Below are 22525 nucleotides of genomic sequence, written 5' to 3'. Positions count from 1 at the left end.
TACAAAATTCTCTTGGTCCTTTCCAACATACATCTATCTATATTAGCTGATAAACCATTTGAAATTTGCATTCACATGTTGATTAAAATAGACTACTAGATGTCTCTAGCAGGCCCGTAGAATGCGGGGGGTGGGGGGTGGGGGTTATAGTATTTTGCTATAGTAAGTTTCCCTTTAGATGCTGGATGCCCCCCCCCCCCCACTTTTTGATGTTGTAAGGTCCAGCACTGGCAAATTCCAGGATTTGGACAGTAAATCACCTTTTCTTTTTTGCTTGTCAGATAATTTTGGGAAGTCCCCCCCCCCCCTTTTGGTCAGTTTGGTTTTTTTTTTCTTTTGAAACTGTTGCTACGAGCCTGCTCTAGATAACTCACGAAAACAAAGAGTCAAATAATAGTTTTTAACCTTTATTCATTTGATCTAAAATTGACAGGTTAACGAAATAATAATATAGTACATGTACCAAAACTGAAAAAAAAAAAAATTCTTGTCTTTTGCCACCACAGTATTTTTCAGGTCATATGCAATGTACATGCACTTTACAGTGAACCTTCCAACTGATAATTTTCAGAGAAAATATAATTGAAAATCATGATACCATTAGGTGTTCTTTGACAAAAAAATCAGCATACATTACATGTATCAGGAGTTTTGAAAAAATATCAAATGATGAAAACCCTTGCATTTTTTAAAAGAAAAATCCCCCCCCCCAAAAAAATGTTTTATGTGGTATTTTCTTCAAAATTTGATTCAGATAAGGTGTGCAAGCATTACCAGGTATCATAAAATTGCACAAAGATCTTTCAATTACTGGATTTCTTAAATTATAGAGAGAATAAGAAAATAAAGTTCAAACTATACTGCGCATATCCTTAAGCCATATCATGTTAAAGACATGAAAGTCAAACACAAACTTCAGCAAACAGGAAGTCTGTGAGCCAATGCTCACTAGTAATACCCCCGCTCTGATGTGAATATACACTCTCATGAATCCCACAATATGGCATGCCTAGTCAAAGAGAGTGTCAAAATTTCAAGCATCTTTGATGAGTAGTTGCTGAGAAAACTGCGACAACAAATTGTTACAGACAGACACACAAGGGTAAATGAGTATACCCCCCTACTTCAGAGTGGGGGTATAATTATAACAACTGTCGCTTACTACTGCAAATGATCAATAAAAGATCTCTCATTACAAATTTTACCTGTTATTAATCTACAAAAATTTTCTTGATTAATATCTTTTAAAAAATAATTTTTATATAATTTCACATCTACATCCCTACTGATAAAAAAGCTTCCAGACATTGAAAGTTGCTATTCAAATTCATAATAAAGTTGTTGAATAAAATCCACATATTCCTGGTACTTGACAACAGATAGCTTGAAATGGACAAAGTCTTTTTCACATCCTCTGTTTCTCAAATGCTTTTCCAAATTAAATAAATAACTTTTACTTTATAATATTTACAGAGTACTGTGACTGAATGTCTTGAATTTAAACACTCTTTTTGAAGTGTATCTCTCAAAGGTTGGCAGCCTTGATCTGTAAAAAAAAAAAAAGAAAAGAAAAATCTCTATTAATCTCTAAAACTTAGAACAATCATAATTGAAAAATTTACTTTGCTACAAAATAATTACAAAATAACTTACGCACATGTATAAAAAACAAATCTCCCTAAATGACACATTTCTTAACCAACATAAAATCTTAAATGAATGGAATCTTTGATAATGATGTTCAACACACTCAGTTGTCAAAGCTGAATTAAGCATCTAAGTTAAAAAAAAAAAATCAAGGCTTAAATAGTACATGCAGGATCATATGATCCTGTCCACAAGTTTCGATGAACTAAAGTAGATGTTAACATTCAGTTGAAGTTACCCCAACATATGTACGTATTTTTTTAAATCAAGAACACCGTCAATGTCAGCTATTTAACATAGAGAAATAAAATTGTTTATCTAGATGCACCCCCTTTCTTCTCTTATGTAGATTTTCCTTATATACATGTATATGCATACAAGTTATTAATCCTAAATCACTTTTTTACCCGAGAACAGCTGCAAGATAATTTTCAATAGGTTGCTTCCCCTTATGTGCATGTGCTCCTTTTCATGAAGTTTTCTTTAGTTAAATTTCTCGAGATTTTTCATATTAATTTTTTGGTTAACAAATAGTACTGTGTCATACAAAACTCACAACTCCTCCCATATTTTACCTTATCTTCCTTTTGTTAACAAAATCCACTTTTCCAACATCTCTCTCTGCAGTGAGTCTATCATTAAGTCATTAACTTGTCTTGTCTCCAATACAAAAGTTTTCCTACACAACAGGTATATAAAAAATAACAACCTTCATACATGTAAGTTGATATGAAAATATTAAATGTACATACATTGTAATTTATTGAAAAAAATAATTCTAACCTGGACAACTTTTAGCTTGGTTGGCATTGTTATCATCTCTGTTGGCATAATGTAATCTGAACTTTCTAATTTACCCTTCTATCAGGTAGCTATAGTTGCTCGACACATACCAATTTTTTATCCATTTCCTGAAAAAAATGAAATTCTAATTTACTATGTGTATTAAAATGTTATTCCTTTTAAAAAGAAACTTACACTAGTGATTCAGGGGACCTAGGTTCAAATCCTGGTTTGGTCCATCCCATATTTATTTGGTGCCATTGATCACCCCTCGACTTGCAGGTAAAAGGCTTGCCAGGGGTAAAAAGAACTTGAGTTGTGTCTTCAAGGGCAAATACAATTTAAGGAGGGAGAAATTTGGCGATCAGACAGGCTTGATCCCCATCGCCAGATCACTCAGTTAATAAACATGCTAAAGCACCTGATTAGTGATACAGAGGGCTGGGTTCAAATCCTGTTCTTGCTTATGCAGCATTTTCCTGTTACACACCTAATGTCAATGGCAGAGAAATTCAACTTTCCTGTCATCAATAGACAAATATTTTGGTGACTAATTGTCTGAGTTCAGCTATATGGTACATGTTAAATTAAACTTTTTACCTCAAAGGCTAAGAACATACAAATTACAGTTTTCTTAGAGACAGTATAATAGGCAATCTGGATACATTTCCTTTGTCTGACATGGAAAAAAACTCCCATATTCATGACAGGTTTTCTTAATTTTTCACTGAAAATAACAGCTTAAAATATGATTTTTTTAAATCTTGTTTACCTAAAAGTTATGCCCAATACACCTTATTTGACCAAGTTATAGTCATTAAAGGAATCTATTTCTCAAATTAAAGAAATTGTAGGCTCCTTTCATTTACTAATTCTTGACCTTAAGAAAAAACTGCAACAAATATGTTTCAAAAATTGACAGAAGAAGTGATGTCGGCCATCCGTATGGAACAGCGTCCAATCATAAAATTATGTATTATCTAAAATATGGTTGAAACGATGTCAGAGACAAACTAATTATTCATTGACAAACATCTAAAAATTATTAGAATATATTTAGGTCATTGATTTGAAATTGGTACATATGATTTTTCAAAGGAGAGTACATTTTGAAAGACAGTACAAAAAGTGGAAAACTACTGTTACTGTTATTTGATGAAAATAAAATTATGACATGATTATATAATAGTGTTGTAATTTGCATGCACTATGCCTAAATAGTAGTCAGGGTTTGACACATGGTGCACGAGCCGGAGGCGAGTGCACTATGTGTCAAACCCTGACTACTATTTAGGCATAGTGCATGCAAAGTACAACACTATTGTTATTATTATGCTGACTGCTGTATAAAAACGACAACATCTTCTCCATTTCCAATGTTTCATCACTTCTTACATTCATGTTAGTACACCCCTATCATGACGTCACATTGTGCTACATGTACATTATCTTTTTTTCTTTAATTTTGAATGATCCATGTACAGATCCATGTAGTTTCAGAGAATTTTAGTTGAGTGAAGGGGAAAAAATTGCAAGAAACTATTTTAGAAAATTAATTTGTTTATTTTTTTTTCTTTAAGTGTAAAATATTTGAAACTAAGTTTATATATATTATAATACAGTGCTTTAGACAATGTCGTCTGTGGCGTAATCGGTAGCGAGTCAGACTGATGATGTCGGGGTCGTGAGTTCGATCCATGGCATGGGAGCTGTTTGATTTTTTTCAGAAAAAGAAGCCACGCACTAGCTATTTCGGCATAGTATGTTTACGATATATAATTCCTTAGAACACTATGCGAAAATAGTTGGGTATTGATTATATAGAGATAAACTGACAGGAAGCATAATAATGTGTAATAAATAAAACGCAACATCGGATTGGGCTCTGCAGCTATATACAGGAAGTGTGCATACTGATGATACTCTTAAATTATCGTTTATTGAATTTTAAAAATTTACTCCATTATGGTCTATATGTAAATATCACACACACACTAGCAGTGCATGTGGCTAAATCAAGAAAAAATTGTATGTGCACCACAAATACTTGATAATCATAGGTAATAAGAGATAACAGAGCTCACCTCAACGAATGTTGTCTTTAAGTAAGGCAAAGTCCCACACTAAACTAATAATCTAGTAGTCTGCATCCCTACATGTAACATTTATGCAATTTTAGTCTAATAGGGCTTGCAGTTACTTGGGAATGGACTTACCTAAAAAATTTAAACTAGTCACTCATCCAGAAAATGTAAGTCAAATCCACCATCTGAAGCAAGTTTGAGAGTGTTTATCCCATGATGCATCATCATGCAAGTTTGGTCCAGATTGCCCTTATAATTTCTTGGTAATGGACCTGTTAAAAATCTTTAAACCTGGTCACTTATCTGGAAAATGTAGGTCAGATCCAACATCTGAAGCAAGTCCAGTAATGTGCATCCTTAGATGTATCATCCATGCAAGTTTGGTTAACACCAGGCTTATAGTTACTATGAAATGAAATCTGCTCCAAAAACTTTATCCTGGTCACTCATCCGGAAGGAAAATGTAGGTCATATTCAGCATCTGAAGGAAGTCAGGTATAGTGTGCATCCTAAGATGTATCATTTGTACAAGTTTGTTCAACCTAGGGCTTATAGTTACTTGGAAATGAAACCTGCTTAATAAAAAACTTTAATCTGGTCACTCATCTGGAAAATGTAGGTCAGATCCAGCAATTGAAGCAAGTCCGGTAGTGTGCATCCTTATATGTATTATCCATGCAAGTCTGGTCAATATAGGGCTTATAGTTACTTGGAAATGCTCCTTTTAGCTGAATTTGCAGCATCTGAAATCTTGACTGGTATAATGAAACATACTTGAAGCATCCTTCATGCATCTCTGATTAATATAGGGCATAGAAGTACAGCTGACCTTCTGTTTTTTGAACACGGATATATCTCAAATACCATGGATATGTCGAAGTTATATTTTGAAGTCCCATCTGCTTATTCCTTAAGTATTTTACCCTGAATATCTTAAATCCTTGGTTATCTCAAAGTATTTTCTTTGTCCCTTTGAGTTCGAGATAACGAGGTTTGACTGTACTTGAAAAGAAATCTGCTCCAAAAACTTAAACCTGGGATGCGGACGCCTGCACCGACGGTATTACATAAGCTCCCCAACTTCGTTGAGGTGAGCTAAAAATTCAAAATCCATATTCTTGACGTTATCATGAAACTAACTTAATGTCATACTGGGCTGTGCAGCTTGTATATACAATCTATTCACACCTATAATTTTTGTGAAATAGTGTATATTGTTTAATTTTTATATATTTACTAAATCATGGTCTATATTAAAATTATGTTGTAAACATTTGGCAGAGTGGTCAATATCAAGAAAATTATGGCATTTGTCTGAGAACTTTCTGGACAACTCTCATACAAGTACTCCTTTAACTCAAAAATCTTTATTAAGGTCATGAAATACCCAATTTTCATCTAGAATGTCACAATGATCTGCAAAACTCAAAAGGAAAAAAATTGGTGGTACAATTTGGTGAATGAAAATGTATCAAACAAAAATCTAGCATAAAACCCATTATTAAGGTGACCAGAGATATATATATGATCCTTGAAATTTAAAATCTTTATTAAGGTGACCAGGTATTCAGGGTTGTCCATAAGAACTGAAATAGAAAGAGGACATTTTAAAAGTGGAAGGCTGTCTTGGATTCCTCTGCTAGTGAGGGTTGAGGGGGCAATGCAAGAATAACTGGGGGATTATGTCATTACAGGCGGCGAATTTACCTGGCCCCTGAATCTTGAGAACAACCTTGGGTATTCTGCATTTAAGCAACATGATTCCTCACTATTCCTTAACATTGAAGAATAAAACATCCTTAAAAATCAAAAATCTAGCTTACATGCATTAACCCATCATTAAGGGGACCAGAGATATATGCATGATTCTTGAACTTTAAAATCTTTATTAAGGTGACCAGGTATTCAGGTTTGTCCATAAGAACTGAAATAGAAAGGGGACATTTCAAAAATGGAAGGGTGTCTTGGATTCCTCCTCTAGTGGGGTTTGAGGAAGCAATGCCAGAATGACAGGGGGATTAAGTAATTACAGATGGGGAATTTCCCTGGCCCCCACATCTTGAGCACAACCTTGGATATTCTATATTTAAGCATGTAAAACATTAATCAATTACATTTAAGCAATGATTCCTCACTTTTTCTTAAAACTGATGAATAAACTAATCCTATAAATCAAAAATCTAGCTTACATGCATGAAACTATCATTAAAGCTGACATGAATTCTTAAAAGCGCAACATTTGCATCAATGTATGACTTGTTTCATACCAACTAGCCGTATTCTGCCATATTTCTTTCAGATACCTTGTCTTATTGTAACAATATATACCCCAATGCCCTCGTTACACTTGAGTGAGTTTTTGGTTTGGCTATCTACGCGTGCACATCTCCGACAGTAAAGTATCTGGGAACACATGAATTGATGAAAACATTTCAAAACCACAGCAGATATAAAAACAGTCATAAAGATTTTTATAAGTATCGTTTTGAATAATATAAATGCAAGTTTGGAAGAAAAAAACATAGTTGTGCATGTTTTTTAAAAGCATGCCAATTTACAGATATATAGCATAATTAATTGGAATAATTCACAGTAAAAATTGTACAAACAATTTGCAATTATCTATTGTAAGAATGGAACAAACAACCAGCATATCTGATATGCATGTCCATATGCAAATATAATGGTGCATACCGAGAGAACGCGTCGAACGCTGTAAACTTATTCATACCTGGAAAATAGACCACTGTACCCGTTCGAAGATGTGCACATGCCGAGTGATTTACATCTTGTATTTCATTGAAATATGCATCGCAGAAAAGTAATAAACTCTATAAATACTCAACAGTAAAGACGTTGTCATGTCATCATACAGCCTAGCACTCAAATACACTTAGTCCGTGCTGATCAGATTTTGGTCAGCTAGGGAAAATATCAAAAGTGAGAAGGGGAATTAGTATTTACGCGACTGGATAAAAAATAAGAAATCATTAAAAAAAAGTCTGATTGCTGTTCATGAAGTGAAACTGAAAATTGTCTAGATCTAATAAACATACAAACATTCTTTGTGTGTTATATATTGCATTACAGGCTTCATATATAATTTTTTAATTATGAAACAAGTCCTACATTGATGCAAATGTTGCGCTTTTAAGAATTCATGTCAGCTTTAATGATAGCTTCATGCATGTAAGCCAGATTTTTGCAATTATCTAAAAACTAAACTGAGTAGTTTGGTGTGAGAAAATTATTTAGAATACAACATCAAAGCAGTGATTTTTTGGGGGTCAAAATGCCACCGATATTCGGCTGTTTCCCCTCACAAAAAATTACCTATTTTTTCCCAACTATTAGTGTATTTTTCCCAATTTCAAACTTACAGAAATTACGTTTTGATTTTTAACAAAAGTCGCTAAATTTGCTGACAGAGTAAATACGTTTTTATTCTTCAATTTCATTCTCCAAATCCATGCATATGCAGTCGATTTTTTAATGAATGTGTAAAACAATGCACTGCCAGATATAAGAAGATAAGTAGCTTCTAATATCCTAAATGAATATTGGTAAATAGTTCCCAGATACAAGTCTTGTTGCATGTTGGCATAATGATTTTGGTTTGACCGCCATTATTACCTAGAGGGTCAGGCTAATATCAGGAAATAGTCAACACTACAGGGTTTCACTAAAATCAGGAACAAACAAACAGTAAAGACTGTAAACTTGATTACCAATATAAGACAGTTTACTAAATTATGAGCCTAAATGCTGGTTATTTTTTTATGAAATTAGACAAAGCAATTCCAAGAAAATAGATACAAGGTGTGACTAATATTTAAGCCATGATCATTCAATAAAATATTCATGTTAATTTTTTTTTAAATGATTATTTTATGAATTTAAATAAAATTTAAAGTTAAAATCAAACAAAAACTGTTGTTGTTACTTATGTTTGATTATTTTATGTAATTTTTGGCATTCAAATTTACTATAAATGATTTTTCCCAATTTGAGGAAAATGTCGCTAATTTTTCCCAATTCAAAAGGAGGGGGTGGTGGTTAAAAAAATCACTGCAAAGCATCTAACCAAAACACAAATTAACAAATATACACACACGTGGAGGGGGGGGGGGAGATACTCCCTTTTTTGAGAGTGTTTTTCAGACACGTAGCATTGTTTTTGAAAGGGGACAGCCGGAAGAAATAATTGACACTTTACTGAAAAATCTTTGACAAGCTAAAAAAATGCTCTGGAAAAATGGGAGGGGGCATCCCCAATCCCCGCGTTCTACAGGCCTGTCTTTAATGGTTAATTTTGTAAGGATTTTTTTTTTAAAGAATGGCTGGTTCTCCCCACTCTCATCCAACGATACTGTATTGAATACTCAAATATTTTTCTTCTGAAAATGATAGTATGAATGGAATCTGTCCTCCCCCTTACTACGGATTTTTTTCAATCCCTTTTTTCCTTTTTCATTTTTCCCCCAAGTATTTCGGCATTTTTCTGAACCCCTCCAAATTTTTAAGTGCCGAAAGTTTTGTTTTTGTTTTTGTTTTTTTGGCTTATCAATCATTTTACTGCCCCCTGCTCCCCATCGCATATACACATTTTGAGAAACAGTGCTACGTGCCTGTTTTAAATGTATGTATAGGAAGCCCATCCAGTTTGAAAATTTTCCCTAGGTAGTATAAAATTTGATACCTATACAATTTCTTGTATTTTAAGAGAATCTGTAAGGATTACTTGAAACCCTACCCGCAAGATTGTGGATAAATACTTTTTTGCATTTTCATACAAGTATACACACACACATTCTCTCTCTCTCCCTCTCGTGTAAGCATACATGAGTGGTTTCAAGAATCTCCTCACTTTACATTTGGGTACACGGTTAGAACTATTTCAATTACCAATGTTACTTTCATATATACTAGGGATGTCAATTTTATTCGAACAGCTTAGTCGATTAGTTGGAGGCTTTAGTCGAATGATAGTCGAATATTCGTTGAAATTTAAATTAATTTTTCATGTCATTTTCACTATTTGTCTTTTATAGACTAGTTGTACAATATTTAACCTACGCTATCACCATTATACAACGAATTTCTGATTTGTAAACATTTACATAGTACAATATATACTATACATCTACATTTATCCAATGCATTTGATTTCAAAATTAATATAATTTTTACTGCACATTTTATCTAAATGCAGGATATCAAATGCTTGCATTTGTCCTTTCTTGTCATAACGAGACTACATGTACCCGTTAATTGAAGCCATTTCTACGTGTCGTGTCAGTGACCTTTGACTGGTAAACAATTAAAGCGTGCCTCTTATAAAAACAGAGAGAACTTTTAATTATGAGATTTTGTGCAAATTATTAATACAATCTTAACAAGAGGCCCAGGGGCCACATCGCTCACCTGAGCACTATGGCTAGGAAAAAGCAGAAATCAATTCAGTCTTGAAAGGTTGAAAAGTTTAAATATAAAAGTGGTTTGGGGGGGGGGGGGGGAGAATTGAACAAATTTGAATGTTCATTACCTGAGGATGCTTCCAATTAAATGTGACCAATCATGGCTTTGCTGTTCTTGAGTAGAAGATTTTTACAGATTTTTCCTATGTATTCCTATGTAAAACTTTGATAACCCATTGTGGCCCCACCCTACCCCCAGGGGTCATGATTTGAACAAAATTGAACCAATATCACCTGAGGATGCTTCCAAATAAATATGACCAATCAAAAGTTTGCTGTTCTCGAGAAGAAGATTTTTGAAGATTTTTCCTATATACTCCTATGTAAAACTTTGATCGTCCATTGTGGCCCAACCCTATCCCCGGGGGTCATGATTTGAACACTACCTGATGATGCTCCATTGTAAATATGACCAATCATAGCTTTGCTGTTCTTGAGAAGAAGATTTCTGAAGATTTTCCTATATATTCCTACGTAAAACTTTGATCGTCCATTGTGGCCCCACCCTACCCCCAGGGGTCATGATTTGAACAAACTTGAATTTACACCACCTGATTATGCTTCCAAATAAATATGACCAATCAAAAGTTGGCTGTTCTCGAGAAGAAGATTTTTGAATATTTTTCCTATATACTCCTATTTAAAACTTTGATCATCCATTGTGGCCCCACCCAACCCCCGGGGGTCATGATTTGAACAAATTTGAATCTACACCACCTACAGATGCTTCCATATAAATATTACTAATCATAGCTTTGCTGTTTTTGAGAAGAAGATTTTTGAAGATTTTCCCTATATACTTTTATGTTAATTAAAACTTTAATCTTCCATTGTGGCCCCACCCTACCCCGGGGTCATGATTTGAACAAACTTGAACCAATATCACCTGAGGATGCTTCCATATAAATATGACCAATCATAGCTTTGCTGTTCTTGAGAAGAAGATTTTTGAAGATTTTTCCTATATACACCTAATAGATGTTAAACTTTGATCGTCCATTGTGACCCCACCCTACCCCTGGGGGTCATGATTTGAACAAACTTGAATCTACACCCCCTGAGGATGCTTCCATATAAATATTACCAATCACTGCTTTGCTGTTCTTGAGAAGAAGATTTTTGAAGATTTTTCCTATATACTTTTATGTTAATTAAAACTTTAATCTTCCATTGTGGCCCCACCCTACCCCGTGGTCATGATTTGAACAAACTTGAACCAATATCACCTGAGGATGCTTCCATATAAATATGACCAATCATAGCTTTGCTGTTCTTGAGAAGAAGATTTTTGAAGATTTTTCCTATATACACCTAATAGATGTTAAACTTTGATCGTCCATTGTGACCCCACCCTACCCCTGGGGGTCATGATTTGAACAAACTTGAATCTACACCCCCTGAGGATGCTTCCATATAAATATGACCAATCATAGCTTTGCTGTTCTTGAGAAGAAGATTTTTGAAGATTTTTCCTCTATATCCCTATGTAAAACTTTGATCGTCCATTGTGTCCCCACCCTACCCCCGGGGGTCATGATTTGAACAAATTTGAGTCTACACTACCTGACAATAATTCCACATGAGTTTCATCTTTCCTGGCCCATTGGTTCTTGAGAAGATTTTTCAATAATGCCATTAATTTTTTGCTATTTCGTAATTATCTCCCCTTGGAGGGGGGCGTGGCCCTTCATTTGAACAAACTTGAATCCCCTTCACCCAATGATACTTTGTGCTAAGTTTGATTGAAATTGGCCCAGTAGATCTAGAGAAGAAGATGAAAATGTGAAAAGTTTACGACAACGCCAACGACGACGACAACGACGACAGACAACGGACAAATTTCGATCAGAAAAGCTCACTTGAGCCTTCGGCTCAGGTGAGCTAAAAAGACTGCATGATATTAATATCCATTTAATTACACTCATAACTGTCCCCCAGTTTACATGTATTTACAATTTTGTAACAGCTGTTTAATATTCTTTATGAATAGTTGCATCACGTCAGATCTTATGGAATTGCAGGTTGAAGCTTTATAATTTGAGTCTACAAAACCAAACAATTCTTGAACGTCCTCTCCATTTACAACAATCAGTGGTAAACAATCCTTGATAATCATGTTTGTGATAGAAACATTTTTATTTCCGGCTCTGACATCCCTAATATATACTAATAGTGTAATACATGTTCTTACTCAACTTCAATTTAAACCAAAACATGTACTGTAGATTATTTTATATACACATAATTATGTCTGTTCTTGTCGGTAATTGTATCAATCATGCTTGTAATTTGTGATGCCTGAAAGGGCCTCGATTTGAAAATAATCTATGTACAGAAACAAATTGTTCAGTGTTGCTTAAATTTACGATATATTAGTTTTAGTTTTATATCTAAAACAGTTGAAGCCAGTTCATTGTACGTATTTAAATACATTTGATCAAGGAAAATCCGACTTTTTTCCGACGTTTGTTTAAAATATATTGAAGAATGTATTATACATATTCCAACCCCACCCCCTCCTTTTATTTTCTTTAAAAGATGTAAGATCCATAACAAGAATGTATGTTTATGTATTAAATTTGATGTAATGAAGCCACATTCATGAACTATTAATACATATATCGAAACAGTTATTTTGATTTCTGAAACGTTTTATTTGCGTGACTATTTTGTGTAATCAGGCAAAATACCAGTGTCACTTTCACCTTTGATATTTTCCCTGACCAAAAATACTGATCAACAGGGACCACATGAGTTTAAGTGCTAGTGACTATGTGTTTACCGTTGAGTTACAAATGGATTTATTTCTTCCGTGATGCATATTTCATTAAAAAGGAAGTTATTCTCTCGACATGTGCACATCCCTGTACCAATAGCAGTATTTCAGGTAGATTTTAAAGCATTCGATGCGTTTTCACGGCATACATGCATGTACATCTGAATTTGTTATACTTGAATGCATAAGTTGCATAGTATGTGCATATACCGTGTAGCAGGCATAATGCTCAATAGTACAGTGTTATTTGAAAAATGAGGTAGCATGTGGTAGCCTTTTCTTGTTTATTGTTCAAATATATGTGTGAATCAAACATGCACGTGCTATTTTGATTTTAATGCATTGCATCTAAATTATTCAAAATTTAAATACTTCTTTATGGTTTTCAGTAAAATTCCTAGTTTTTCAGATTTATGGTATGTTCCAAAACTGCTTTATCAGAGATGTGTACAGGTCTACATGTTTTTATGTCAGTTCATGGCGTGTTCCAAGACTTTGCTATCAGAGATGTGTACATGTCGACAGCCAGGCTAGAAAATCACTCAAGTGTAACAAAGGCATCAGGGTCATCAGGGTTTATATAGCCGGTAAAATAAGAGAGCGAATCTGAAAGAAATATGGCGGAAAAAGGGAGTACGAGAATGAAATAAGTTTTACCAGGATGAAAATATCGCATATTTAAGAGTTCATGTCAGCTTTAAGGGGACCAGAGATATATGTATGATCCTTGAAATTTAAAATAATTATTGAGGTGACCAGGTATTCAGGGTTATCCATAAGAAATGAAATAGAAATGGGACATTTTAAAAGTAGAAGGGTGTCTTTGATTCCTCTAGCTATGCTAAAGGGGGCTGAGGGGGGAATGCCAGAATAACAGGGGGATTATGTCATTACAGGTATGAAAATTCTCAGATATTATAAAGTTAAGCAACACATTTCCTTACTACAGGCAACTCCAAATGGCTCAAACTTCGATCTTTCGACGTTCTTGATTGCTTGAAATATTAGCCTTGGGTCTAGTAGCCCTTTTCACAAAAAAACTTAAGTTTTTGCGTAAGATTTTAACTTAAGAATTTCTTAGGACAAGAACACATTCGTAGCAGATTGAAGTTAAGATTTTATTTACGACAGACTTCATCCCTAGCAACGACTTCAATATGCTTTATAATCCTTAAATAAGTGGGTGAAAATAAAAATAAAACTTAGTTTTTAACATTTGTCAGCATAACAAACATTATTGACAACAAATATCGAATGCAATCGTTTGTGAAGCAAGGAAGTTTAAAATCTATGTCACAATCAAAAGTCTGACGTAAAAGAAGGTCATAAGTGAAACTTACATCGTAAATATTTTGTAGTGTAATTCACTTAAATTTTTGACAATGATTGTGAAAAAAATATAAAATATTATTGCAAGTTGCTTTACAAAGTTCAATTTAACATGTATTTTGGTTTTTGCGGTTATATTTTTACAATAAAATCATTTTTAAAATACTTAAGAGAGGGTTGGGGCTCTCGTAAAGTTATGACAGATTTTGCACTTACGATTTTCTTAAGAATTTTTGTAAAAACGATTTTTATCATAAGTTTTCACTTAAGATAAAAATATGTTGTAAGATTTTTTGTGAAAAGATCCACAGATATTTTCACTATATAACTTAGCAAATTTTCTCTTGATCTCTTAACTCTCAATCTCTCAAAACCCTCAAAGTCAAAATGCAGACCCGCTGTGCATAATCTATTGTATTTTACCATTGATACCTCAAAGTGGATATGTGTACAGCGTTACATAATTAACAACTTTACCTTCACCTTTAGAATATATTTCTTTACAGTGTAACTAAAAAATCTTTAAGGTGACCAGATTCTGAAATTATATATCATTCTTTCTACATGCAGTAAAACACGCTTATAGCTAACACACTTATAATGAATTGACTCTTAGAGAAAAGTGATTTTTATTCCCTGTGACTTTAAAATATATTGTAAACTTAATGGATATATAAACGAATTACACTTATAATGAAGCAAAATTTTCCATCCCTGGCACTTTGTTATAAGCATGTTTTACTGTAATTCTTACAAAATTTTGTGATAAAATATCAGGAAAAAGATGACTTTTGGTCAAAAACTCACCTGAATGGAATTGCATGCATAATTTTATTTTAAATTTCTTCAAAACTAAATATTCTAATGGTTAAATTTCATCAAACAAACAGCCCTAGGAATCAACACTTTAAATTACCTCAATTAAACACCAAATCCTCCTTCCATTCTCATAGTTGTACAACACTTCTTCATGTAAGTCCTTTCTTGTTAGCATGTATATGAAACTGTTTTCTTTTACCAAAACTTTTAATTCGATCCACTGATTGGTTTGTTTCATTTTCATTGTTGACATCTGTAGGGAAATAAAAGCTTCATAATTACAGGTATTTTAATCAAACTCAAAAGTACTTCTCTTAACAGATTATTAATCACTCTAAAATCTAAATGTTTTCCTTAACATGTGAATAAGTCATAACAAACACATTTTTAAAATATAAATATACATTTTTTTTTAATCTGTAACCTACTGTAGTAGAAAAGGAATGTATAAAGAAAATAAAAGGTTGGAATCGAACTAAGGACACCTGTTTCACTAGTCAAATGTTCTAACCACTGAACTATCAAGGCTGATTCATATAGTCTAAACTACTATTTTGTTCACTCCCTCAACAGTCTTTCATCTCAAGGACACGTAACAAGTTCACCTATCTGGAATTAATCACAAGCCCCCACCCCCACCCCCCCCCCCAATCACACCTTTGTTTGAATTAAAGGAAGCTTTAAACACTGCTCACTGAAGAGTTCTACATTTAGTATAGGTATCTCTCAATACCTCAAAGTATGCAGGACTGCAATCATGTGTTGTGGGTTTGTGTTCAGTAAAGTGTGCAGAGTTATGCCTAGGTCACATTTAAGCTGATGGTCAGGCAAATCAAATTTTTGTCGTATCGTCAGCTTAAAAACATGATCAGCCAACAGTAGTATCGAGCGACGTGGAGCAGTCACATTAATTCCTAAGAACACTGGTAATTTTCAAAATTTAGATAATTCTAAGTTGGCCAATAGTCGCCCAATCATCGTTCACTAAGCCACAGTTTGATTTTTACCATCAGCCAACATTTACAAAACCAAATTCCAATAATGTTGACCCATCGACGACTTTAAGAACTGTCTACCAATGTTCAGATGATGATTGAAGGTTGGTCGACAGACTATTGTACGACTGCTTCAATTGAAGGAATCGACCACCGATGCAGAGAAAATTATAACATGGCCCAACAGACACAAAATTGGTAGGCTGACAAAAAAAGAGGTCAAATTCGGGCAAGACAATGGCAGATGAACAGCTGACTGTTGCCTGAAGAAGGTATTTTTGCCTCAAAAACTGTCACCCGTTGGTCTTTCTTGGAAATGTGACTGGGGTTTTTGAAAACATGTAAACATTAAAACATAGACACTTCGAGGTATTGAGAGTAAATAACAACAGATTATGCATATCAAGACTGCATTTTGACTTGGAGGGATCATGGATTTCTGAATCAAGAGACTGAGAGTTCAAGAGATCAAACGTAAATTTGCTTAGTTATATAAGTAAAAATATCTTTGTAGTCACCTTTTCATCACCTGAAAGATTGGAATTTCCCTGTTAATTAACTACCATTTTGCTTTCTTCTTTGTTTTGTTCAAAATTCATTTAATTTTCCCTTTTTTCTCACCATTTTTGCAATGAGGTCAGTCATATTTGTTAAAGGATTTTGTGTCTAATACAAGGAGTAACATAACCACAATTCAGATCATAATAGAATTTGGCATACATATTACATTTAAGGAGGCTGGGGGGTCAACAAATTCAGGGTTAGAAACTCCTTAAAACTACAACTCGCAAATAATTGCGAGTACCAAGAAAGTGAACTCGCAATTTTATAAGACTACTCGCAATTTTCATATAAAGTTAAATTCATATAAATTAAATACATGTAACTTAAGGAAAAAGTAACTACTGTACAATACACAAAACACAACTACAGTGTGACTTTTATTTAAATTACTGATTTAAATCAAAGGCATTGTGTTCTGTCATATTATATAATTTTGCTACAATTTCAATGCAAAAAAAATCAACTCGCAAGTTTTTGCGAGTTACTTAATTTTTAACTCGCAATTGGGGAATTCTAACTCGCGTTTTGCGAGTTGTATATAGTGAATTTCGAACCCTGAAATTAACCACAAATTAACCACCAGATTTAACTTAATTTTTTAGATATGGTATCTTAAGCTGTGAACTATCATTTGGCAAAGAAAAATTTCAAAAATTTTAGTTTTAAAATTTGATCATTTTCTATATCTTCATATGGAGCTCTTCTTCTAATGGAGATCAATATAGTCTAAAAATGGCCACAACCCCCCAGCCTCTTTAAATCTTCACATTTTGCTGCATGTTTATGACATCATGGTATGAAAATGAAGTCAATATGTTGATGACTTGTGTCAAAACCAGAAGTCTCTGATGAGACTGTAGCTCTGCTGGTTTGTACTTTAACAATTTTTTTTTTAAATAAATAATTTTTAATTAGACAATTTCAATATTATTGTGTATGTTAATTAATTTCACATGTTATAATGAATATTGGACCATAATCTGTCGTTGTAAGCTGGCAACAAAGAGAAAAGTATAAATTCGAAATGCAAGTCATGTACACAAAACGAAAGTAGGGTCCTGAATAAGTCCCGTGCATCTCGTTATATCCAGAGTCCACTGTACTGGGTTTCTGGTCTTTGTTATGAACTAAATTTTTGTTTTGTAATACAGAGGAATATGAATAGCAAGTTTAGTTATTACAGATCCAACCATATTTTCATTAATTTTGGGGATAAACATGATAAATGACTATTTGGAAAATTAACACATTCAATTGGGAAGAAAGGTACCTCTTTTGAATTAGGAATGGGGCCCTTGAATGGCCCTAATTATAGACAATCGAGAGCCCTAAGGCATCCAGGTGTGGTTCCCCGACAGCTTGGCGAAACGAATTGAATAACTATCCTACTTCCCCCCCCCCCCCTTGGGATCCCTAATTGTAAATGTTATATGCAAAGCCAGCTGTTATAATACTGCTAATTTCTTTTCCAAAACTGGTTGTTTTACCATTACTTTCATCACCATGCCTCAAAGAAAAATCCCAAAAATTTCAGGAGTGAGAAAAATAAAAATTCTTTCCGATGGTCATGAACATACACCTGCCTACCAATACATAGCTATAAACATGTGGTAAGCACTTTTTATGGCTGTAATGTATTACCGAACATTTTCTAATGTAGTAGGTTATCATTACAGAAAAAGTTAAAACCTGCAGTTTTTAACACACTGAAATTGGATTCCACGTAAAAATACTAATTACAGTTTGTGTACACAATGTGGCATGATTATCTTGCGCAGAAAGACGATGGGATTAGTTAGTTACACTTCATTGCAAATGATACCTGTGAAATTGATTTCAAATTAATGACATTGTTACATAACTTAGCTAATAAAAAAGAAATATCACCTCTTTACTTGACTACTGACAACATATTTATTAACTATTTGGCACATTATCAGGTCTGGACAATTTCCAAAAATGGAAGTCAAGAACGATAACTGAAAGTTGCCATAAGTATACATCATATACACGTAAATATTTTTCTGCCCAATCAAAACACAGCATTTTTACACATCCCAAAACATATTTCAAAGGGGTTAAAGTTAAAACTGAATATGTATCCAATATTCCACCATCTGCGCTCACCCAACGGTGATACATGTACTGTTAACATACAGGGGTTTTTCTAGGTCTTTAAATCAAGAGCCTGGGCTTTTCTATTTGGAAAAAATAGCAAAATTTGGTTGTAATTAGCAGCAGGGACCTATATATTGTTAGTATATAGGTCCCTGTTAGCAGATTAGAGAAAATATCATATTTAACACTTTTTTTCCTAAATGAATTCGAGTTTTTCTTCATTTGCAAGGTATTAATTGATTTATTTTACATTCAGTTAATCAGTTTATGGAGCATGCCTTTTAAATTTTTTTTAGCATCATTCCTGTTACATGTATACATGTTACTGAGTTCGACGGACATTATTCTAACCATACTTGTTTGTTTCGATTGTCTTGTGTGCAGGGGTGTGCAATTACCATCGCCCGACGCCCGGGGCTACCAATTTTAGAGATCGGGCTATCATAAATCTTTACCCAACCTCTGTTGATTTTTCGATGAAATCCTGGCTTACGATTGGTTGAAGTCTGTCACGTGAAGGGGGTGTATTACTTATACCTAGTCGCTTGAAAATCAATACATGGTCGATACGGAGTTATTGATCTTTTGTAACGTTCGAACAACTCGAGTTGACGCAATTTGCCGAGTGTCTGTTGACAATGTTACAGTTAACTAATGTAAGTAACAAAGATGGAACCTTTTTCTCGGTTTACTGAAAGTCTTCAAAACTGTCAGTACGTTTTTACAGCACGAAACACTCACAAAACAACATTACGTCACACAACGTGACATCATAATAGGCATTGTATGAGTGATGAAACATATATATAGTGAGAAAAACAATTTTACAAACCACAGACAATGCATAGATATTTTATCGGTGGGGTAAATTCGTTACATAGTTTTGTAGTGACAGGGTACAGGATGATACCTGGTTAGTAAATTTCATACCTGGCTCGGCTTCGCCTCGCCAGGTATAAAATTTACTAACCAGGTATTATCCCGTACCCTGTCACTAAAAAACTATGTAACTAATAATACTGCGTTAGCCCGTTGGGCTAGTAAACACTGGTAAATCTAAAACGAAAGTATACATATATTTAAGGCGACTGAATTGATGTACGAATTAACCTTGTTGTAAAATCATAATCTTTAATTCGTTTTAACCTATATGTTTTGTGTGTTGCTATCGCCAGTCGTTTCAGTGACATAATAATTATAGCAGGGACCTAGTATATAGGTCCCTGATTATCATAGTCGATAAAAATAGGGAGAAAAAAGCGCAAACCATTATTTGTTTTATTTATTTCAACTTAAATGTTTTTTTTTTTCACCTTTTTGTTATACTTATACATGTATTGTTTTCGGTAGTTAATGGGCTAGTGACTGGCAACCTCGGGCTAGTAACTTTGTTACTGCCACTAGCCCGACGGGCTAGTAACTAATTTTTGTTATTCCACACCCCTGCTGTGTGAGTTCGTACGTCCACTGTTCTTGGCAACTTAGCCCATCTTCCAGTTTCTGACCACTCCATATTGACTTCGGGACAAATTATGAGAGCAATGAATTCCTAATAACTTACCTTTTTTTTTTTTTTGGTTCTCTCCAAATCTTTGCATTTACTTAGGCGCCATATTGAGAACATTAAGAATTTCGAACCCGATCTAAATTCAACGGATTTCTCTAAAATCCATATCTTCTAAGTAATTTTTAATAAAATTTTAAGCTCCTTCAAATTTTCATTAATCATATAAATCACATTTTTCCCATTATTTTGAGTACAACTGGAAGTACATGTTTCTCATTTATTCTCATTTATTCCTTGTAAATAAAATTTCACATCAAATATTTATCTTTGTTTTACTTTGTGATGCTGGAATTCAGTTCAACCTGACTATCCCAAGAGCAGACTATTATCCCCTCTTAGGGTAGCAGTACAGTAGAATAGAGGGCCGTAGGAACAGAGAAGTGGTAATGGTGGGGAATGTTGGACGCAAGCCCCCCCCCCCCCTCCCCTGAAGAAACACTCAAAAATATCATTTTTGAAACAGAGTAGATCATAATTCATTTGTTTAAAGTAACACTGCTAGACTTTCTTTATTTTATATGTGAAAAATGACTTCAAGGATGCACCAGAACCCACCAAAATGTATATTCATTTATTAATGATTTTAATTTAAGGATTGCACAGGATTGAGTCCTGGAAAAATCTTGTGGGTGGCATATGCCCCCCCCCCCCCCAAAAGGTATAAGTAACACAGGCACTTGATTCGATAAAAAAAAAATTAACCCATAGTATAATAATATTGCGTTATTACTATATTATGTGTTAAAAAAATTATTACTGAAACAAGTGCCTGTGATAAGTAAGTAGTAATTAAAAATACTAATAAAAGTACCTCATAACACACTAATTGGTACAGTGTGCCCCAAAGAGGCATATAAGTAAGAAAAAGTACAAGTAAACCCAATTTTATTAATACACCAATTAGCAGAGTTATCATACATGTAAGTACATGTATCATACAACAAAAATATGTATGTATACTTATCTTGAAGCTTTTTTGACATTTAAATCTTCTATTTAAAATTTTATTGATTTTTCTTTTTTTAAATTGGGTAGTTGTGGTACACTACCCCCGTTTTATATCCTTTTTCTTTTGCTAATAAATACATTTTATCATTTCATATAAAGACTTCAAAATTATCTTTGGTAGACCCAGGATTTTTTAAAGGGGGGTTCAACAGGCTAATAATGGGGTCTGAGCCAGTGAGGGCCACCTTGTGGCCCCAGTGGGTAAAGGACAAAAGCCCCTTTAAGCTCCCAGGATTTGGGTCCTTTTTAAATCAGTTTTGTGAGTTGTGTTATGTATATTTTATGTATAATAAAAGCAATATCTAACCAAAAAAAATGATTATTTCACCTTTACTAAATTTTGGCACACATGAGGGGGAAGGGGTATATAGAAACTGTTTTAAGAATAGTTTTTTACGGTAATAGAAATTTCATATTCATCCAGGATTTTAAATTTAAAATATGAATAATAGATTTACCTCCTAAAATTATGTTTCTGGGGAACATAACAAATTTTATTTTAATGCTTTATAGGCAGTGAAAAGGAATTATACACTTAAAGACCTTGAAGACTCAGATTCATATTTGAATTGTTATTAATATAGTTATGATATATGCTGATAAAACAGATTATGACATAATATTAAAAAATAATATTTATACCTAAAAATTATCAAATGTAGTACCTTAGAAAATTACATGAATTAATAGCCATTGCAAATTATTGTTACTACAAAGTAACATATCTTTACTTATAATATCTAAAATTATAGACAGAAACTGTTTACATCATTGAAAACTGCAGAATAGAGTAAAAACCTCTGCAATACCTTAAATTCTTGAACATGTAATTGTAGAAGTAGTCTTTGACAATATATGACATTGTAAGTCTTGTTCAAATCTTAAACCAAATTTTACTCATTGTTCAAAACTAAAGAGTGTCATAAAAGGAAGGAAGTGGTTTTTGTTGCATTAATTTTTGTAGAATCGTTTGTTATTGTATCTCAAAACACAAATCTCAGATTCTCGTACACAAGAACACCCCCCCCCCCCCGCGCGCTTACTATCAGCTTCTTTAAATAACGCGTCAATCATATCCATGTTTCGAACGTCAAACCATGAGCATCCACAAACTTAATAATTAATTAAAATAAATATTTGATGATTTTTAAAAAGATGTATCATTATGAATGAAAAGAAATTAAAAATGTGTATTCAGAATTTCCTCGACGTTCGCTGTTAGTCAATATTGACGCTATGCAAGCGCGTCGTATAAAAAAGGGGAAAATAATATACAAAAGACGTATAAAACATAAAAAAAACAGCTGCAAATGATAGTAAGTAACAGATTTATACTTACGAAAAAGGATCCAAAGCAC

General features: G+C 33.6%; 1 long non-coding RNA gene across 1 annotated transcript; it reads right to left on the bottom strand.

The window, feature by feature from the left end:
* Positions 1-391: 391 nt before the first annotated feature.
* On the bottom strand, positions 392-22522 carry LOC133205552 (uncharacterized). The gene is made up of 5 exons (XR_009723625.1): positions 22507-22522; positions 15013-15168; positions 2431-2558; positions 2223-2326; positions 392-1546 (listed from the first exon to the last, which is right to left on the bottom strand). It is a non-coding gene; the product is annotated as an uncharacterized LOC133205552 (long non-coding RNA).
* Positions 22523-22525: the final 3 nt, after the last annotated feature.

The sequence above is a fragment of the Saccostrea echinata genome, unplaced genomic scaffold (assembly GCF_033153115.1).
Source record: "Saccostrea echinata isolate AGI-Se365-2 ecotype Australia unplaced genomic scaffold, CSIRO_AGI_Sech_v1 ptg000054l, whole genome shotgun sequence".
In the NCBI taxonomy this organism is placed as follows: domain Eukaryota; kingdom Metazoa; phylum Mollusca; class Bivalvia; order Ostreida; family Ostreidae; genus Saccostrea; species Saccostrea echinata.
Note: the sequence above shows the minus strand (reverse complement) of the source record. Positions and strands in the feature narration are given on the sequence as shown.